Here is a 16,639-nt window from a genome sequence, read left to right on the forward strand (position 1 = left end):
AAGGCAAGCGATTATATTCGCACACATCAAATGGAGTGACAAAGGCTGCATAGATTTTATATTCCTCTTCAAGCGGAATCTGCCAAAATCCTTTGCAGAGGTCTATACGGAAGAATATTTGCAGCTTCAGGTTTCTTCAATTATCTCGTTGATCGTTGGCATTGGAAAAGAAAAAAAATGTCCCTTGGCCTATTCAAGATGCGGTAGTCAGTACGCAGTCGCAGAGATCCGTATTCTTTCGGAGCCAGAGTAATAGGTGAGGCGAACGTCGCCACCGATGGCCATATTATTCCAGCATCTAGGATATTCTGGATCTCATTTTTCAACCAAAGTTTCTTTTCGCGTGACATACTGTAAGGCTTTTTTTCTGATCGGCGTAATATCTCTCAGCTTAAAGGGAACAGTAAATATTGTTGTAGCCAGTGGATAGTTCCCTAGACAGATAAGTTCAGGGAAATTTTCACGAACGTCTTTTTCACATTTAACAAGGCGGTCCGCGACCTTCAAGGACGCGCACGTCTCTTGCACGGCAGTTACTTTATTATTCCAACAAATGTTTAACTTCAGTGTCTTCATATCTGGACTCGAAAGTAACAATTTATAGTCACATCCCTTCACGACAAGGGCGTCGATATTAGCCCTCCGGCATTGATAAGAGACATTTGCTTTCGCCCATTCATCATATATTTGTCTCGTCCCATCAAAGCTCTGTACCTGCACCAGTTTTCCTCTAATTATTTCGTCACTTTTAACAAGAGCCTCATTTATGACAGATACAGAGGCACCCCTATCAACCAATGCATCAACATCATTTCCATTGATATTGAGTGTAATAGAGACAAGGCTAAGGGCGGTTAGAAAAACAGTCTTAATTGTTGTCGTCAGGTGGGACTGGACACCCTCTTTTATTAGTTTTTCGGTTGCACTTCCTCTGAGTGAGAGGCTACTGGTTCAGCGTCATTGCTGCTAGTGGATATTAGGTTGACGGCTCGATTTCGGCCATGAAGATTTTCGAGATCGCGAGACCTCCATGTAGCCCTTTCGACAGTTTATTTATTTATTTATTTGCAATACTGTCAGTCTCAGTGAGACCAAAGTAGGGGGGCACAGTTTTACAAAAAGAAACAAGCAGGTCATGCTTCTCCACTGCTTCCATGTATCCGTCATATGGCCAGCGTTATGGATGTTATACCACTGTTTGGGAAGTTTGCTGAGAAACTGACGCATGTTCCTGATGCGATCGCAGTGAGTTCTCCTCACACGTTTGTTCGTAGAACTGGATCCGAGTCTCTGCACTTGAGCTCTCTCCATCAAAGAAGTCGGGCTTTACCATCTGCTTGTTTTGTCGTTGTTGGGATTGAATAACAGTCAGAAAGTTTTCCGTGAGTTGCTGCTGTCGCTCGGTGTGTTGCTACTGCAGGCGAAGCATTTCTAGCAGGCACGAGTCCATGGAAGAATCGGTCTTGCTCGGTGCTGTTCTTGCAGTCAGCTGGACCAGCGGCGTCATGATGTGTTCTTGAAATTCGGAGTGCTTCGTTCTTATCTTCACTGAAACTTGAACATCAATCTCCTGCAGCGTCTTCCCAGCCTTTTGGGCGAAGAACTCACGAAGCTTGGGAGCCGTGATGTTTTCGGGCAAATCATACTTGACGTCTTCATCCACTTCACACGTTGAAAAATACTGCTGATGTTGCGCGTCTCTGGCTATACTCAGTGTTATCCTCATAATATAGGCTTCTATCCTGTCGTAGACTGCGTCAATGTAACATTCCACGACAAGCGTGCACAGAACCAAAGCACAATCTCTTTATTCTTCTTCTTCCCCCGTTCCCACCAGATCTGTCCTTTGTCATCACGGCCCACCACATTGTATAGGCTTCCTTTAGTCCCTAAATTGAGCCTACACAGTAACTCTGCCTACCACCATACCAAATGAATTCGTTGCTTTCAATGTTTCGTGCATCATACAAACGTAAAGACATAAGTTCATGCCTTCAAATGAAAGATAAAGCCAACGTATATATCGAACGGGTAATGAGGTTTCCTTCGCGCACTGCAATTTAATTGAAGTGAAGAAATTTGATTAATCTTGAGCCATTATTGGCACATGACAGAGGGTAACAAAACAACGCGAAATTACATTTGCCATCTATACGAATTGAATATCAAATGGCGGTCCGTCCCATATGGTGGTAAACAGCAACAGCGCTCTTGGAGATGTCATTATTCTAAAGCAGCGCCTACATAAAGTCTACCTACGTCATACAAGGCATAGACAAGACAAGCATCCGAACTGTGACAGGGTCATCCTAGACTCGATCTTGGCTTTTGCCAAGAAGCCGGAGCCGCTAGGTCGGTTCTTATACTGCCCTAACTTTTCCTAACACACCTAATAGACCTTCGAGCTGAACTTTAATAAAATAACTTTAACCATCGTAATATTTAGTAAATATTAACATAGATAGCGGGGTAACAGCTCTTGGAACACAACCAACGTAAACCGAATGAGCACAGCGCTCCTTTCACTTCAAGCATTCCCTGTCTTATGCAAAACATCCATTAGAAGACACTAAATAGAAACACCGCGTCACTAGGAATGTCAGTTCCCCTTTTTCGAACACTTTCTGTCTCGATCTGAGAACAAGCTATAAACTACAGGAAAAAATTACAGGGTCTCATAAGATCTTTCTTAAGAGGTGAACGGCGAATGCCTACTCTTCCTCCTCTTACCGGTCGGCTCTTTGCCTCCTGTCTTTCTCTTCTTTCTTTTAGTCATTACTGCTCACTACTAAGCATTTTAGTCATTTGCAATCAATTGTGGTCATTACAAGCCGTCGTTAGAGATGTTGGTCATATCATAGTCATTAGTAGTCATTACAAGTCATTTCAATTATTATTTGTCATTGCTAGTCATTACTAAGTATTTTTAGTCATTTCTAATGAATTGTAGTTCTTACAAGTTGTCTTTAGTCATATTGGTCATTTCATAGTCATTAGTACTCATTACAAGTCATTTCAGTCATTATTATTCATTACTGGTCATTACTAAGCATTTCTTAGTAATTTTAAATCAGTTGAGGTCATTACAAGCCGTCCTTAGACATATTCAAAATTTCGTTGTCGTTAGAAGCCATCACAAGTCATTAGTAGTCGTTTTATTAATTACTAGTCAATATTAACCTCTATTAATCTCTGTTATAACGTTATCGTTCACTAACTGTCACTGTCGATCATGTTTAATTCTTTAATCTATCTTTAATCTGTCTTCATATGGCATGATGACGCTTCGGCAGGCACTCCGGCTGTCAGGTCGGCTGACACAAACTTTGTCATGGGCCTAGGAAGGCTTTCGCCTTAGAAAAAAAAATCATCAAGCGTCCCTTCAATTTCTACGACGCCGAAAGTTTAGTAGTCATGATAACTGATTAGGAAGCGGCAGATTAGGCAGAATTTTTGTCGATTTTATACTAATTTGCGGGGAAACTTTCTCAATATTGCTAGCGTATTATTACTATTATTATTATTAATATTAATATTATTATTATTATTATTATAGCTTACTTGTATATTTAATTCTGCTTTAAGGACGAACACATTCCCAAAGGCTTGGAAAATAGCGCTGGTCATTCCCGTCTTTAAGTCAGGGAAAAAACTGCTGCGAAGACCTACAGGCCTATTTCTCTCCTATGCACAGCATTTAAATAAATCAAGTTCACTCTGCACTCAATAATTTCATCCTCTGTTGAAAATACTATCATTCCTCAGCAGCATGGATTCATATCGGGGCTCTTCACAAATACCAACCTCTTTAGCTTCATGATGCATGCTTCTCAGCAGTGCATAAGAAAAGACAGCTGGATGTAACTTATTTTGACATCACTAAGACATTTGATGTTGTATGTTACAAAATACTCCTTCAAAAACTAACACAACTTGATCTGAACCACTCTGTCACATCGCTGATAAGAAGCTACCTACGCGACCGATACTGCTACGTTAGCGTAAATGGTCAGTCGCCATAACTTTATGCGGTTACAAGTGAAGTTCCTCAAGTGCCTGTCCTGGGCCTCTTCTTTTCTCGCTGTTTATTAATGACTTCATGGCAGTCATTTACAATTCTTCAATTTTGTTATGTGCTGATGACGCGTAACTTTTTCAAGCAGTAAAACAATTTAATGATTGCGCCGCTCTTCAGAAGGACATTGCAAATTTTGCGTCATGGTGCGCTGAAAACAAGCTGGTCATAAATGCATCAAAAGCGAAAGTTGTCAGCTTCACGCGCTCGAGTAGGAACCCATTGGGCGACGCGTGAAGCTGACAACTTTCGCTTACGGGCAATCAATCAGATCGGCAAACCGACGCGCACGGGTAACAGCGTCAGCAGAGACACGGCGCCCGACCGTGCCTTTACAATTAACATCAGAGACGCACAATGGGTTTCCTTTGACGAAAATTTGGGAAGCGATCACGACATAATCCGAGTAGCGCTCTCCACGCCCAACATACCGAGAACAATAGGAATGACTAAATTAACTGACTGGCCTCGTTATAGAAAACTGCAGAGAGCGCTGGAGGAGTCGGATACAGCCCCGACCAACATACGAGAATGGACTGAATTCCTTCGACGAGCACACGGGGACACCGCTAAAGTGATTGAGCGTACAGCGGAGGTGCCGGTGATAGACTCTCACCTGGTCAGCCTATGGGAAGAGAGGCGGAAACTGGCCAAGAGGTCACACCTGAGACAACGCATCACTCTCTTGGCATAGCAAGCCCAAGGCCACTCCAACGAGCTCGCTAAAAACGAGTGGGCGACGTTCTGTGGAACCCTATCAGGAACTCTTGGAATGACCAGTACGTGGCGAATACTACGAAGCATGCTAGACCCGATGAGCACGCGTACTGAGAATAACAAGAAGCTCCAAATTATAGCAGACAACTTCGAGGGTACAGACCAAGATCTCGTCCATGCGCTTCAGAAAAAGTACATAGGACCCTCATCTGCCTCCGCATCGTCGTACGCGAGGTGACAATACGCGGGGGAGGCGAACCCTAAATTAGACGAAGATATAACGTACGCGGAAGTGTATGAGGCGGCACAATCCGCAGTTAAAAACTCGGCACCGGGCCCAGACTCGATCACAAATGCAATGATTCGAAATATGGATTCGGTAGCCCTAGCGAAAATCACAAAGATTTTTAATAGTGAGTGCTGGGCCAAAGGAGATTTGCCCCAAGAGTGGAAATTGGCTAAAATAATCATGATCCCCAAACCAAAAAAGAATCCCTCGATTGATACACTACGGCCGGTGTCGCTCACGTCCTGCCTAGGTAAGCTCTATGAAAGGTTTATCCATAGCAGATTGCAGCGATACCTGGAAGAGCGGAGCTGGTTCCCGGACTCCATGATAGGATTTCGCTCGGGTTTACCTTGCCAGGACGCGTTCCTCCTACTTAGAGACGAAATTCCAACTAATATACCGTACGGCGACGAGAGACTAGTCCTAGCACTAGACCTCAAAGGAGCCTTCGACAACGTCTCTCACGCCGCAATATTGGAGGAACTCGAACTCGCGGGTTGTGGTGAGCGCACATACAATTCCTTAAGAGCGTTTCTTTCCAACCGCGAGTCGAGCATCAGTATTGGCCAAATCACTTTGGATTTATTTAAAATGCCTGACAAAGGAACACCTCAAGGGGCTATATTATCTCCTCTTCTCTTCAACATGGCGATGTGTCGCCTCGCGCGCGATCTGGATCGGATACCCGAACTAGGTTACACGCTCTACGCAGACGACATCACGCTGTGGAGGAACAGAGGTTCACTAGGGGATAAGGAATATACGCTCCATAGCGCAGTGTTAGCGGTGGAGAAATTTTCTAGATGGAGTGGCCTGAAGTGCGCACCCGAAAAATCTGAGGTTATCCGGATACACGCGAAAGGCTACAAATCCAGAGGATCGATTAACATCGTGGTTGAGGGCCAATCAGTCCGAGAGGTACCCACGATGCGAGTCCTGAGTTTGTGGCTTCAGAGCGACGGGAGAGCACTACAGACACTCAAGACCCTCAAATCCACAGCCAACAACATAGCTCAAATGATACGTCGCGTGCCGTATCGAAAAGCGGGAATGCGAGAAGAAGATACCCTAAGGCTCGTACAGGCCTTAGTGGTTAGTCGAATAACGTATGGCTTACCGTACCAAATCTTGAATAGGGAGGAGGAAAAGCAGGCTAACACAATAATCCGAACCGCTTTCAAAGCTGCTCTGGGCCTGCCTAAATGTACTTCAACGGAGCGCATGTTAGCTTTGGGAGTGCACAATACTTTCGACGAACTGAGGCAAGCCACCCTGATGCGACAGAGGGAGCGCCTCAGCTTCACAAAAACTGGTAGGGCAATATTGGCTAGATTCAATATCCCAGCATACCCCATTTATCTCACAGAGCAGGCCGTACCTCTCCCTCCTTCGATGAGATCCAAAATTACAGTAGCCCCAATTCCAAAGAATATGCATCCCTAGTACAACAAAGAAAGGCGCAAAGCACGCGCACAACACATTCAATCAGCGTACTCTAATAACCATAGGTACAACACGTACTACACGGACGCAGCTCTGTATGCAGAGGCGACCGGGCAGCGCTACCAAAGGAGGTACGCCCTGGCAGTCGTGAACGCTATCAGCCAAAAGCTAATTATCGCGTCGGCCACGGCGGGATCTCCCACCTCAGCTGAAATATTAGCAGTGGCGATCGCACTCACTCACGCGGAGCGTTCTCAAAGGGACTCGGTCGTGGTCACGGACTCCCAGGAGACATGTCGCATGTTTCTCAAGGGGCACGTGACTGCGGCTAGCCTCGCGATAATCCCCAAATCCTTCAACCACCATCATCGCCTACTCTGGTGCCCGCGCCACGCGGGGGTACAGGGGAACGAAAAGGCTAACGTGTTAGCTCGAGGGTTCACTAACCGAGCGACGGCGTCCTCTTCTAACCCCAACCACCCGCACTATCACTCACAAAATTCCACCAATTTAAATGCTAAAGACATCCTTGCTCATCAGCGTGGAGTCCGCAGAAAATACCCGCCGCCTCACCCACAACTTGACGGGGAAGAGGCCGCCGATTGGCGTACAATACAGAGTGGGGTGTTCCCTCATTTAAAATTGGTAAACGCCATGTATCCCACTCGTTATAGGGCCAACTGTCCTTGGTGCGGTGGCATACCTACCTTAATACACATAACCTGGGAGTGCACTAAGCACCCTCACAGGCCAAATACCAGTAGGACAATGGAGCAGTGGGAGGCACAGCTCGCCCGCTCCGACCTGGCAGGACAAAAGTCATTAATTAGCCAGGTCAGGCAGGCGGCAGAGGCCAGTGGGGCCCTGGACTGAGAGGCTCCGACCACACCTCCTTCAAATCTTTACAACTGCAATAAAGTTTCTCTCTCTCTCTCTCTCTCTCTCAGCTTCACGAGGAAGTCAAACAGGATTTAATTTCCCTATAGCGTTAAAGCCTTTCCCCTACCAAGAGCTCACGGAACAAAATATATTGCCGTGTACTTCGATAGCTCTATGAGTTTCTCGCCCCACACTCAACAACTTCTTGAAGATGTTTAAAACAAGTTCACATCTATATTTAAACACCGATTCTATCAGGAGCCTTCCATATCCATAGAGCGAACGCAGACAGTCACGTTACTTACTCTCACTTGTAGACGCAACGAATTGGACGTTCTTTTTCATCACAAATTAATACATGAAAGGACCTGCTGCTCGCACTTGCTTTCTAATATGTGCTTTTACATTGCGCAGAAAGGCACAAAGAAACAGCGTGCCTTTCAGCCTTCAGAATTTTGTGGCCCTCTGTTTAGAGCGGAGGCGACATCTAACTACCCCTTGGAATGCCTGGATATTTTCATGCCTAACTTAAATATTTTCCTGACAGGAGTTGAAGAGGAATTTCAATAGCTGAACGAAAACTCTCATGTCGCTTATGTGTGCGTGCGTGTATATGTGTATGTGTGAGTTTGCAATGTTTTTTCCTGTGCATTGTTTGCCGAGTGCGCCAGCACCAAGGCCCTCGAGGCTGTTCCTGGGCACTCTAATGAACGCATTTTATTATTATTATTATTATTATTATTATTATTCGCGTTTCCACTTTGATGACACTCAATAGCAATGTTTCAGCTGCAGAAAATCGACGCTCCAGTATCTGAGACAAAAGAAAGCTCGCCCTGAATTGCGACGACGTCGGTCTTTCTCCAATGCACTGATTTAGTTGCAGTACAGAGGTGCGATGGCATCAGATGTATACTCAGGTGCGAGACAGACTTATTAGATTGCTACACGTCTTCATTTTCTATATCTGTCATGCATTATAACCTGTGAAAGCATTCGATAGGCTTATCTCTAGAAAGACTCAGTTGGAAAAGCGCCACATGTACTTCTCACATTTACCGTCCCTGAAAGTACGAACAAAGCAACATGCCCATCATAAGGCCTGTCTCCAAAGGCTGCGTTACTATTGAGTCATGGCTTGTACCTTGAGTTGCAAGGGAAAGCCTGCCTGTCGTGAAGCATATAATCCGCGTACTGCGCGCAGTGATACTCTTTCTGGTTTTTAAACAGGGGGGGGGGGGGAGCTATGGTGAGCTTTAACAACAGGCGGGTTTACCCTCGTGATCAAGGTCAGCAACTGCACTGCCCGAGCGTCTCTTACAATATCACGGTCAGAGTCAGAAGTGGTTTTATTTAGGCATAAAATGAATTACAAAAAATTGTGTATACAGAAGAATGCCCCGAAGAGATCCCATACCGAATGCGGTGTTTCACCACATGTCCATCAAACAAGTCTTTCTTAAGTATGTAATTAGGGCTACGGGACACTTTCAGTCAGACACTATAAATTGTATGAATTCGTTATGCGTGCATAGGACCGTCTGCATGTGTCTCCTCACGCTCATTTGTTTGCTGAAATGCCAGGTAAAAAAATTAAAATCTTTGTTCTAATAAGGAAGGCTACAACGCCCTGGCAAGCAGCCATATATGGCCTGTATCCCCAAATACTATGTACACTTAAGTGGACTGCTAGTATTTACAGGCGTCGGTTAATCGCAATAGTGAGTATACATAGTAACAGCATTAGTTGTCAAATGATGAACAGCTATGAACTAAGAGCTTTGCGGCTTCGGTGCTACGTGCCAGTTTGCAAAATAAGGCATGCAACTAAGTCTTCTAGTACAGCACATACAACATTGTTTCCATTGCTGACTTCAGGCCCGTGTCTGTTGCCTTTACCTAGATCATTTCTCAGAGACAGAGAGAGAGAAAGAGGAAGTAATAAAGAGCTAGTAACGGAGGTTAACTTGGGCTGAAGTGACACCCACCTTTACGCGAAAGGATAACGACCAGTTGTGAATGCAGATGTACATGTTAGTGTACGCAAGTCTTAGTAATCCCTTTTGAGGCAGTCGTACTGTCTAGTCGTTTTTATTAAAATAGGCTAGTCTACAAAAAGCTTTAGAGCCATAAACGTTTTGTTGTAGTGAACATATTCCATTGTCTTGAATCCGTATTCGCGATGTTCGTGTATGTTGTGCTTTTAACGTGGCATAAAGAGCCAGCTGTCCACCTGCCAACACACGTGCAGACCTGCCAAAACACATCTAAAATTTATGCATCTCTTTTTGCTTGAACATTTACATTTTGTATATGTGAACTGTAGAAACCATGTCACCACATATGTTCTTAAATCGCTGCTGCTGTTATGATAATAGCTTCAAGCACAATTATCATGTCAGAAAGATGAGTAAACGGCGCTAGAGACCAACAACTACCGAAATACAGTTACGCGTGTATTCAATTTTCTAAGTGGCCTGCGGTAGCACGGAGAGAATTATACGAAATATATGACTAAGATTAGGTATGAACATGCCGAAGCCATATACATACTTAGTCTAAAGCACACTTTGCCGACTGGGTTATTTGTTTCCGAGGGTCGAATTCATAAATACTTTAGTTCATTAGGTGTCTTTCATATAGGCAGCCGATTTTTTATTATTTCGTTTGGAATGGTTATTTACGGTGCCTTTTATTCTACACGAAGTTTGTAAGCAGTCTAGGCCAAGAGCGCAATTGTTGCATTTCTCATTGTGTCGTCGTACACGTGTAGGCATTATTGAATTTCAAGAAATGCGCCTAAAGGACACGTGTGGTGGGAGACATGGTCAATCTTCACATAATTGCTTTTGCCATTTCTTCATGTTTATAGGAAAAAGGCTTGAAAAAAAACTGCGCCTAGAAACGGTGGTTGGAGCAATCAGTGTTTTGTTTAAAACGCATCATATTATGTGGGTTGGTCAAGATTTTACTTGATTCGCGGCTTCCTTACGAGTACGCCGCATTGTTTCATGAGCGAGACATTTTATCAGATTTTTTCCTAGATATTAAAGAGTCAAAAATGAGAACTACATCCAATACAATGTTTCCTGTGCACTTGCAATGTTGAAACGTAACAGGCTGTTGTATCTAATTTTGTTAGAGCCCACGTGCGCGTTTAATGACGGCGCTGACAATCGCTTGCCTTGCGAAAGCACGCACGTCATCATCCATGACCTTTCGTCTGTGGTCATTCCGTAGTCGAGAGGCCCTGCTGTACAACGGTGGCTTTTAAAGCTGAAGCTTTCTTTGCCCACCCTCCCGACTTTGGAGTGGATGCTGCTGTCTGCTGCTGCGATGGCCGGTACCTCGGCGATTACATTTGTCAATATATACATGCGAAGTTAATAATAATATTTGGGGTTTTACGTGCCAAAACCACTTTCTGATTATGAGGCACGCCGTAGTGGAGGACTCCGGATATTTTGACCACCTGGGGTTCTTTAACGTGCACCTAAATCTAAGCACACGGGTGTTTTCGCATTTCGCCCCCATCGAAATGCGGCCGCCATGGCCAGGATTCGATCCCGCGACCTCGTGCTCAGCAGCCCAACACCATAGCCACTGAGCAACCACGGCGGGTACATGCGAAGTTCATATGTGCGCCTAATGCTAGTAGCAACAAATGGGCTCTAAACATCCCTGTGTGCTGAGTGACAAAGCAGGGCGAGTAAGCGCACATTTTAATCGAATAGCGAAATATATTTAATGAATTCGTCAATTTGCTAGACTTTATTTCACTTATTCTTTCAATTTGCGCGTCAAGCTTTGGGTGTGTGCCCATTGTTGGCCAGTCCTGTAGAATGGACATGTGCCACTATGATGCAAGGGGTGCACAATCCTTAAATGTAGCTATGTATGTGTCGTACTCCACTGTGCATACACCTGCCATCACATTCTTCGCTCGACAAACGTCATACATCGTCTCCGTCCTCGTGACATCACTGCACAGACGCCTCACACTGTGCATCAGTCTGATTTGCTTTTTTTTTTAAATTTCGGCACAGCTTGGGGGGGGGGGGGGTGAACATGCAGTGCAAGGAGCGTAAAGATTGCAGGAAATCAGAGTCGTGACCATTACGTAAGACCAACGTTGACAATGCATCGGGTGAAAAACAAAATGTACAGAATGAAAGTAACAACAATTGTATGCTTTGTCATTATTTGTACATGATTCAACGCACACTGCTTGACTGAAGCTTCGCTTCACAAGAATTCCGACATGCACATTAGATCAGCATACTTTTAATACGACTAGCATTATTTGCCTACTTTGCGCTGAGGAAGCTCATCACATAGCGAGGCTACATATGTTGGCGTGCCTGGAGCGCAACTATAATTCACGGCATAAGGATTTGTCGTACGACAAGGCTGGCACAGTACGGCTTTGGACATGTCTTCGTAAGCGTGGTCTGTGCCAGAAGCTTCTGGCTCGGTACGCCCGTTTCCTCATCACCGATTGCTTAAGCGTTGTAACCTACGCGAACGCACGTCTCGTGTCTCGTGGCTACCGTTCCAAGAAGGCGCAAATCGTTCACGTCGCCCGCCAGAAGCGCTGTCATTCCCGTGACACTGAGTGCACGTAGCAGTTACTCGCCCATATGGATTCGTTTGCGACGGGAGCAGGGCGTCGCTATAGAGCTACATCAAGAAGAGGGAGGCCAAGTGTGCTTATCTTTGAACCGGCTCAGTGTAAGCGCGGCAACCCTTTTTCCTGTTTCCATCAATTCACCTTCAAATAAACGCAGGCCATCGTAAAAGTATAATAAATGTTGCCTGCGTATGTCTAGTTTGGATAGACAACAGCCTATATGCTTGCCTTTGTTTAAAGCCATAACACATACTTTTTGTTTCTCACGTCCCACTAAACCTGCTTCGCGTTGGAGTGAGGAGCTCGTACGGCTAGGGCAGTGAAAGCTGATGCAATGATGCTGCGACGCAGCCCATTTGAAAGCCGTTACTTCCAAGTCGACAAACTTTTATTCAACAAACAATGCTCAGTGCTTTGTATGCGTTAGCGTCCTCGTGGTACTGTGCCGTCATTGTGACTCAAAATGTTCGCATCATCGTTTGTTGAAATAAACTTTTTCTAAACTAGGAGAGCTTGACTTGCCGCCCTAGGCAGCCTCGACTTGGGGCAGCGTCGTTTGGAGGACGCTGGGTCATCGGCGAATGAGACTAACTTGCACGCGTATTCGAGCCAGCTGCGCAATGTTTCCAAATGCAGTGCTGGAAAAGGCGCAATAAAAGCGGCGCACTCACGCGAATACCACTAATTTCACAATCATTTAAAGCAAACTGTTGGAAGTACACCAAGTGCGAAACTTCCAGTCGAGTTAGTAATTACTATCAACAGCGACGTAACATGTGTATTCCTTGAGAAACCGAGCAAGTTATCGTGAACAGCAAGTGTTCCCCAACACAACATAGATGCTATAAAGATTAACAAAACTTAAGTACTTATTGTGGTTATAGCAGTTAGTAACTTAACAAATTGTGCGGTTAGTGTCCATTCAGATAAATGTACCACTTCTTTTCCGTTCTCCTACGGCACTGCAGTAAGTAATGTTGCTCAGCTCGCTGGAATACGCGTGCATATGGAAGCTAGCCTCCTCCGCCGACGGCTGAGTGGCTTCTAAACGACACTGCGCCACATCGTGGCATCTTTGGGAGGCAGAACAAACTTTGCCGCAGAAGCTTCATGGCATAAACAGCCCGACATAACCGCACTCGTGCGCAGTAGAAGTTGCTGTGTTCAAGCGAAGCCGTGAGCTTGCAAACGGATCCCTAGTACTTCCAAGCCATGAGATATCAGTTGTCAAATTGGCCTACATCTGTGAAGGATTTTCTATTTGAAGAATAACAAGCACCGGATGACGTCAATTAGTACAGAAGGAGAAAAAATACGCCAAGTCCGGATTGTCACAAACAAATTGCATCCGTATTTGCAATGCTTGAAAGCAAGCACACCATTTTCTTTTTTCAAATTTCTTGCCTATGGCTGCCTGAGACCTTGCACGCAATTTTAACAGTGTTTTCTGACGCTGATTTTAGGTGCTGTTGGGATAATAACGCTGTCCTCGTTCTCCTGTCAATTGCAGCTGGAGGTTATCGAACTGGACCGAACTTACTCCGCGGATGAAGTCAAATAAAAAAAAATTATACTCTCGGTCTCTTGGATGTGTACAATCTGACAAAAAAATGGGCCTGCTCCAACCATGTTGATTCATTTCACGGAACTCGACCAATTTTAGTGAACTGTTTGTCCGGTCGACTTGCAGGACTATTTAGATGAAATGAGAAACGGTGGCAACCATTATGTTGCCGGTTTCTCCTCAAGCAATTTACTTTATCACTTGCTACATGTAGATTCTGTGCACCTGGATGCATTTTTACACACAAGAACCTTCAGGCAGCGTGTAAGGAATGCATTTTACAACCTGAATCGCAGGTAGATGCTGTTTATCCTCATTCGTAATGTATTCGTCGTCCGCAAATTTCGTCAACGTATGCTAACATGGCCTGGCAGCACAACTCTCACAATTGCGCTGCACAGAAGAGTTTCTAAGCCACGGAGAACTTCGAAGGAACAAGGCACATGCCAATTACCAAGTGGAAAGTATATAATATTTGCGAATGCTGTCAACCAAGGACAAACCCTTTTTACGAACGAAAATCTTGGTCGCACTCGGTTACTGCATTGTTCGGGAAGTGGGGCAATTTCAACGTGTTCGGTGCTGCTGCCTATTTTGCATATGAATGAACATCAGCTGCAAGAACGAAAGTTGCAGTGAGAATGACCGTAAGAGAAAGAAAATTGTTTGTGTACTTCGGTTTGTAATGTTACAACGAAATAAATTTAAAAAGAAATTAAACAAATATTTTATGCACTCATATGTAGGTCTGAGCCCGTTTTCGCAATAAATGTCAGCATAGCAAGCTATTTTACCCTTTACGCTAGACGTGTTCGCAAGGGCAGATACCAGTAAAAAGAAAGCGGTCGGCCAATAAAAAACAGCGCTTACGAAGTAAAAGCTCTGTTATTTCGACCATTGTTGCACCTATTGCATCCTACAGATTCGTCAGATAATCTGAGACATTTAAATTCTTGCCTCAACCAAACAAGCTAGCTTAATATAGGAGGTGAAGCTAATGCTTGGTTTATCATTAACTTCGTGCGCCTGGAAAATTAGAAGACGTCAATTTCAAGGACACCGCGATCACCACATAGACGCGCATACACACTCACTCAAGCCCGATCGCACTTCCACACGCACATGCACGAATGCGCGCACAAGCGCCCATGTGAAGGCACGTGTACTCATGCAATAGGAGGGTCTAAAGTTGTCGCAGCACATTATCTTAGAAGAATTTGGACATATTAAGCATTTTTTAGCTACATGCAGGCTGCTCTGAATTTTTAAAGTTCCCTCATTTGAAATCTTATATAAGTGTACTTCGCCGTTGTCACATAAGCGAGAGAAATAGAGCACAGGTGGAAGGAAGCAGGAATACCGGAAAGACAGGGAGGTTAGCCAGTTCTCAGACTCACTAGGAGCACAGGTGGGACAATAAAAGAGTCACGGTGCTAAAATTTGTGGAAGCTCTTCAGCTTAAGATTCCTATCAGTTAATTAAATGACACTAGTTCTATTTAGACCCAAAACATTGTGCAGATCCAACGCCGATATTGGAATCTATGTTAAGCGAGCCTTTAGTCAAGTGATGTGCATTAAATCCAATTCAGCAAACGGCGATGCGGGCAATTGTGTTTACTTTCATACTATGCAGCATGCAACTTTATGGAATGTTCATGCTGATTCACAACATAGGTAACAAGCTTGTTCCCATGCAGTTTCTTATGCATATGCCTTATACCGCTGAAAAACTACGCCGAAGTGCGCACACGAAATGAAGGGAACGCACAGTGTGAAACGTCTACGCAGAGATGTCACGATGACGAAGGTGATGTGTGGCGCTTTTCGATGGACGAATGGTGATTCCAAGTTTATGAACAGAGAAGTACGACGCATGTCATGCTACATTTAAGAATTGTGTTCATTTTTTTCGCCAGAATGGCACATATTAAATTAGAACATTTTGTCATGAGTTGCCATATATCTAGTGGCAAATACCGAATGAATAAATCAAAGGAGATCAAGCGAATGATAGAATCCGTTGACTTTAATGCAATATTCTACTAAGGGATCAATGTGCTTTAGGGATACCTATGAGCGGACATTACAGCGTTAAATAATATAGAGAAAGTTATTGCTTTTTTTACTACGCGAAACAAAGGTGCGCTTACTCGGAATACTTCGTCATTCAACTTACAAGCTTTATATAAGTACGTTAGCTGGTGCTAGCTCTTGACACACGCGTAAACTTCGTATATGTATATACAAATATAATCGCCGAGGTACCGATCAACCCAGGAGCAGACAGTATAGACAGCAGCAGCAACCATGCAGCAGCAGCAACCCGGGAGAGTAGGCAAAGAAAGTTTCGCTTTAAGAGTCACCGTTGGGGAGCAGTGCCCTTTATTCTGGAATGACCGCAGAAGAAAGGTTATGAATTACGGCGTGAGTGTCTTCACAAAGCAAGCGTGCGCTATCTCCATCATTTGAAGAGCACAAGTGCTCTAACAAAATGCGATATAACAGCTGTCTACCGTTCAACATTTTAAGTACAAAGGAGACGATGTGTTTGCTGTCTTTCTTATCCTTAATCGTTATTATCCCGCAGTCGTAAATAAATGCCTCGCTCTTGAAGCACTTCGGCGTACTCATGAGAGCGCCCCGAATTAAACAACAAAATGCCGACAAGAGTGCGGAGAATGACGGTTTCGGAGCAGAAGATATATTGCTTCAACAGTGGATTCAGTGCGCATTTGTTCTTCAAGGCCCTCCCATGTAAAGACAAAAAAAAGTGTCGAGAGCATATACACGAAGATTGACGATGTTTTCCAGCGCACGTGTCTATTAGGCGCATTTTTTATCCAATAATATCTACACGTGTGTCTGTTTCCTTCCGTTTTCCAAGCCACTAAGAAAAAAGATCAGTGCTTGGAGCCTTCCATAATCGCGCTTTTTTGTTGTTGTTGTTTCATGCTACGTTGCACTTCACAGAGTGCTATAGGAGCACTGGTTGTGTCGGCGTTTGTGCTAAGAAGGCTCCTGAATTTTTAAAATAACCAGC

The sequence above is a fragment of the Dermacentor variabilis genome, chromosome 5 (assembly GCF_050947875.1).
Source record: "Dermacentor variabilis isolate Ectoservices chromosome 5, ASM5094787v1, whole genome shotgun sequence".
In the NCBI taxonomy this organism is placed as follows: Eukaryota; Metazoa; Arthropoda; class Arachnida; order Ixodida; family Ixodidae; genus Dermacentor; species Dermacentor variabilis.